This window comes from Camellia sinensis, chromosome 9, assembly GCF_055761805.1.
Source record: "Camellia sinensis isolate YWXY chromosome 9, ASM5576180v1, whole genome shotgun sequence".
NCBI classification, from domain to species: domain Eukaryota; kingdom Viridiplantae; phylum Streptophyta; class Magnoliopsida; order Ericales; family Theaceae; genus Camellia; species Camellia sinensis.
This window is the reverse complement of record NC_138969.1, coordinates 72527639-72533638: the sequence shown is the minus strand read 5'-3', so window position 1 is coordinate 72533638 and position 6000 is coordinate 72527639.

The following is a 6000-nucleotide window of genomic DNA, read 5'->3' as shown; positions in this document are numbered from 1 at the left end:
GATCTCGGTTCCCTCAGATTCGTCTTTATGCCCGAAACTCAAAATATTTAAATCTTTCTAACGTCAAGTGGATTAAACAAGTTTGAACTCTCACACACCAACGTGGTACAAACCATCAAGGTACCGAATGGTAAAAAGGTAGGTCCGAAAGGCACGTTCAAGTCGGGTCCAAGACCCTGGACATCACAATTTCATAATCTCAATATAGGAGTGACTATAATATCGAACTCTATTCTCTTCATCAAATATACATTTATTTTATTATTTCAAAAGCTCAACATTCTTTCCCTTTTTCTTTAGTTCAAACCAATGATTTTTGAGATTTCCAACAAAACATCTATTACTTTCCAAAACACTTTTAAATGAAAGATTTTCAATATTTCAGCAAAACTTAACAATATACTCATTTTCACAACATTCTCAAGAATTCATTTGAATTACATTTCAAAATCGAACCCTAAATCAAACCCATATGTCATGAACCCAAATTGCCCCTACAGGTTTAGCGGCGTAACCGGACTCATAGACAAAAAACATAATATTAGGAGCTAGCAAAAGCAGATAACAAATATACAACGTCCATTGAGCTATGCAGACATATATGGGACAAAAAAATTTTAAACTTTTTATATACATATGTTATCATATCATTCCTACGTCATCATATATATATACAGATAAGACAAAATGGGACTTAGTCCTATTTACAAAATAAACAAAGACTTATTTAACCAAACAAGAAAACAAAACTTAAACTTTAATCACATAGCCATAACTACTTGACATATCCGGAACCTCCACGGGAGGCACATAAGTTGGCTGACAAAAATAGATTCTAGGCAGACGCCTTTAAGCCTGGTCACGAGTCTAATCACCTACATACATAAATAATACAGTGAGTTGAAACCCAGTAAATAACAATAAAGTAAAGGTTTTAATGAATGATGTCCATAACAGATTCAGAATTCAGAGTTCAGAATCCAGATCAGAAATAGTCATATTCATATTCAGATTTTGCATATAGTCAGATGACCCATAATTATATAGGACGTACAGATGACTTATAATCACATGGGATGGTCAGATACAGAGCAGATAACGGTTATGTTTAACCAGTTTCATGATGGAACCTCTGGTACCAGGTAATAGATAACAGATATCACATGATACTAAGGATGTCATAAATACATTTCAGAAAATTGGACAATCATTCATTCATATATAAAATAACAATTTAGAAAATAGAGTATCATATCATTCAGAAAATACATATGACTGAAAATAGCTTTCCAGAGTTGTTACTCACAGATAGCTCTAGAAGCAAATCAGACAGATTAAACAGATTAGATAGATTAGGAGGATGATAGTGCATGACCTACACAAATACATAACATATACACATTGAAACACAATATCACTGCCTGATCAAACTTGACTTCTCTTGTCTTTTTCTGTCTAAGTAATCTGAAGTTCTACTACGCTTATTATTTCTTATTCAAATGAACCAGATTCCTATTTCACATATTCTTTCATTACCAAATTCCTCTTTTCCAAATAGACCGATTTCTTACTTGGCTTCTTAATCAATTACTACTAAATCAATGATTTATTCCTTAACCAACTAATTTGTGTTGATTGTTAGTTTATTAATCTTGTTGAATCATAATTCTTGCCCAAGAATGCTTAGAAAGAGATGAGATTAAAAATATGATCTAAATGCCATTTTTCCAAATTATGCTGAAAAAGTGCCATTCACTCGAGCAAACTTCTTGTTGCTCGAGCGATCTATAAAGACTGCAAAAGTACTGGAAGCCTTCAATGTGCACTCGAGCAGTTTGTAAAATTTCAGAGTTCTGAATTTCTCAAAAATGGCTTCCAAACGCATTTTCAATCTTTAAACCCATACTAATCTTGATCAAAATTTTGAAAATACTTTAGAAAACATAAACACTTGTTTATAAATTATATGCTCAAAATCTTGAAACATAATATTTAAATTAAAACCTTACTTAATTTCAAAATCAAAACCCATGAACTCATGGTTCTAAAATTCCTTTTCAAAATCAAACGCACAATAAAATTGCATGTAATTTTGATTTAGTTACAACTTTCAAAATCAAATAAAAAATAATTAATTTCTAAATTAACTTTCATAAACTTAAGCTTAGCTCCAATTCTTCATTTTTGTGTCAATTTCTTTCTAATCAATAAAATTGATTTCAAACTCTTTTCCATTTTCCTTTAAAACATGAAATCAAAGTTGTAAACTCAGAAAATCATTTGCATGTATGAAATTGACATCAAAATCAACTAATTTTATATTTTTATAAAATTTCTTCATATCAAACCCCAAAATCAAACTCATAAGTCTTCTAACATGAATTAAAGTCTAAAATCTTGAAATTTCAAGATGCATGTAAGGTTGAGTTTCAAATTTAAGAAGAATAACAAAAATCAAACTCAAACTAATTAATTTCCAAACTTATTTCCATAATCTTAAACTTAACTCAATTTGTAACCTCAACTTAATTCATAATCATAGATGTTCCAAAATATGTTTAATTTGAATAAAACTCTTAATCACATTACATGCATGGATTAAAAATCTAATTATAAAATCAAAACTTTATCTAACTTTAGGATTAATTCCAAATTTCCATAAACTTGATTTTCATAAAACATTTCCTTTTTCTCTTCAAAATATGAACTTGAATGACTCAATTTCTTCAAAATACATGATGCATGTAAATATAGACTCAAATACTCATAGAATTCCCAAATGCTTGTAACAATGGAACTTAATTTCATGCAAGATTATAAAAATCAAACTAAAAATAATTAATTTCCATAAACATGAGCCTAGCTTAATTTTCTTCATCTTTTTGCTAATTTCTTCCAAATTATATGAAATTGAAACCAATTACTTCTTAAATTCAACTTTTAGATGAGTTTCCCACAAGATGTTAGCTTAGATTCCTTTCCTAAAGCTTTAATTTGTTGAATTTCTTGCTAAAGATTGAGTCTCTTCTCTATACTTCCCCCTTTTTCTTGTTTTTGTTCCCTTGTTCCTCTCTTGAACTTGAACTCAAGTCTTTTTTTAATTTTTTTTTTTGCTTAACTTTCGGACTTCTCTAGTGCGCGCACACACACACATCTTCATTCTTGACTTCAACTTTCTCTCTCTCTTGACTCCAATGTAATAAAACAATGGGCTCCCCTTTTCTCTCTTATTGTAGATATGTCCAGCAACATAACTTCTCTTTCCTTCTAGAATTCTCTCAACCATACATCAACTTAATTTATTTGAATAGGATTAGATTAGTCACTAATTATCTATTAGTTTAATTAATTTAATTATAACTAATTACAAGTCCCACATAATTTAATTAGTCTATTTGACTTCCATTAGAGCCCAATTAATTATATTTAAATTTATCAGTCTGAATCAAATTTTTAATCAAACTTCAAAAAGGCTCAAAATATCAAATTAAACCTATTTTCATCATCAACTTTGGTTCCTCAAATCATTTATGCCTTCGATTTCATATCAAACTCAAAATCTCTCTTAATAAATTACATATTCAATTGAACCCTCATAAGTAAATTTAATTCATAATACTCTTAATTCCAATCCGTATAACTTGATTAACTCCAATTCGGACCCAATTAATCAAATCTCAATTTTACAAATCTGAATCGAATATTTAATTAAACTCCCATATGGTTCAATATTCGAAATTAAAATAATTAAATTCACCAATTATACTCTCTTGAGCCATTTAGGCTTTCAATTTCGAATTCCAAAATAAATCCTTAATAGAATCATATGTCTCCATAATTTTCATAAATCCAGATTAAATTAGAATAATGGTAATTAAAATTCAAATCTCCTTAATTAATTAAATACTAATTATTATATGTAGTGGGGTCATAACACCATAACTCCCAAATAGCAATACTTTTCAAGGAACACATAATGAAACTAAGAATCATATAAGTAGGTTGAAGAAATCCCAACCTCAAAAATAGAAAAAGACGATAACAAGACCCAACTTTTGACGGAGTCGAAAATGAAAACCTTTCCAATTAAAATGTTTACCTTAACGAGCTCTACACTTTTCTCCAAAGCATTATGGTCGTGAGATTAACGAATTTGGATGTATTTGGGGTGTTTAGACAAAAACTAGAGAGAGAAAGAGTGAACAAATTGGGTAAAGTTAACTTTTAGAGAGAGAGATTAAAAAGTGACTAAAAAGATCTTTTTTCCATAATGATATACGTACAGACCCCTTAAGCAACCAAAACACCGCTCTAGCGTCAGACACAAGAAACTGCTTGAGCAAACAACTCAAGGCTCATGTGCACAATGACACCCTCCCAGTGGTTCAGACCTACAAGAGACCGCATGAGCGAAAGAAAGACCACTCGAGTATCAGACACAGAATACCGCTTGAGTGACCAACCTATGATTCGAGTGAAGAACACTCCCTTCCAGAAGTTCAGACTACAAACATAGATACTAGAAGGAACCAAAGACCACTCAAGTAGGAGAAAGACTGCTTGAGCGAGGGAAAGACCGCTCAAGCAAACCTAAAGAAAAATAGACATAAACTCTTTTGAAAAAAAAAAAAAAACTACCAACATGTTCACAACCCAACTGAATAACTCCAAACAACCAATCCACACTACAACAAGACAACAAGGAGTATAAACAACAACCATGATCACTGGATCCTAGTCCAAAAATACTTAAAGGGTCGAGTTTTAACCTGAGTCGCTATAATTTCTCCTTAGGAAGTCTTATCCTTGAAATTTAACCAATACACCAACAACATAATAAATCATTAACGACAACGATAACTCATGTTAACAAACACTAAATGACATAGCAATCCACTCTAAGCCAAAACCAACCTCTTACGGATAAGTGCGACCATCTCCGTCGTTTCTTGAACCAATTCTGAACCTAACATAGGTGCGTCACCCACTTCGGCCAAACATACAGGAGATCTACACGGTCGGCCAGACATGGCCTCAAATGGTGCCATGCCAATACTTACCCAAAAACTATTATTACAGGCAAACTCCACCAAAGGAAAATGCCTTTTCCATGACCCCTTAAAATCGAGAACGTAAGCCCGAAGCATGTTCTCTAATATGTGAATGGTGTGCTTGGACTGCCCGTCAGTTTGAGAATGATAGGCAGTGCTAAAAATCAACTTTGCCACAACTGAGTTGTAAAACGTGAATCCCTATCCAAGGCGATAGTGACAGGGGCCCCGTGAAGTCGCACTATATCTCTAACATACAAATCGGCAAGGTGGTCTACCGAGTCACTCGTGCACATAGGTATAAAGTTTGCAGATTTGGTTAACCGGTCGACTACTACTCAAATGGCATCATTACCCCGTTGAGTCCTTGGAAGACTTATAAGAAAATCCATCGTGATATGCTTTCACTTTCACTCGGCTATAGGTAAGGGTTGTAACAAACCCGTTAGTCGTTAATGTTCGGTTTTCACTTGTTGACAAGTACTTCAAAACAAACAATGCCACATCTCTCTTCATCCCCCTCTACCAAAACTGGCGGCTAAGGTCGCGATACATTTTTATGCCTCTCGGGTGTACCGCAAGGTGTAAATGGTAGAACTCTTAGAGTACCTCTTCTCTACAAAACTCTGGTATAAAAAGGCAGTCAAGATATCTCACACTTGAATCCAGATAAACATTCAAACCCTTCTCTACCTTTCCACTGGAGATCTTTCCTCAGATAGCCTTTATTTTGTGATCATACTATTGTGCCTCTATAACCCAGCTAACTAAAGTCGGTTGTGCAACTGCGATAAATAAAGTGGCCAACTCAACGAACTCGCCAAGGTACAAGTCAAACTCGCCAATGACACACAACTCGCTACTCTGCTCACGAATTTCCTACTCAAAGCATCGGTTACTATATTGGCTTCCCCTAGATGATAATGCAACTCAAAATCGCAATCTTCCA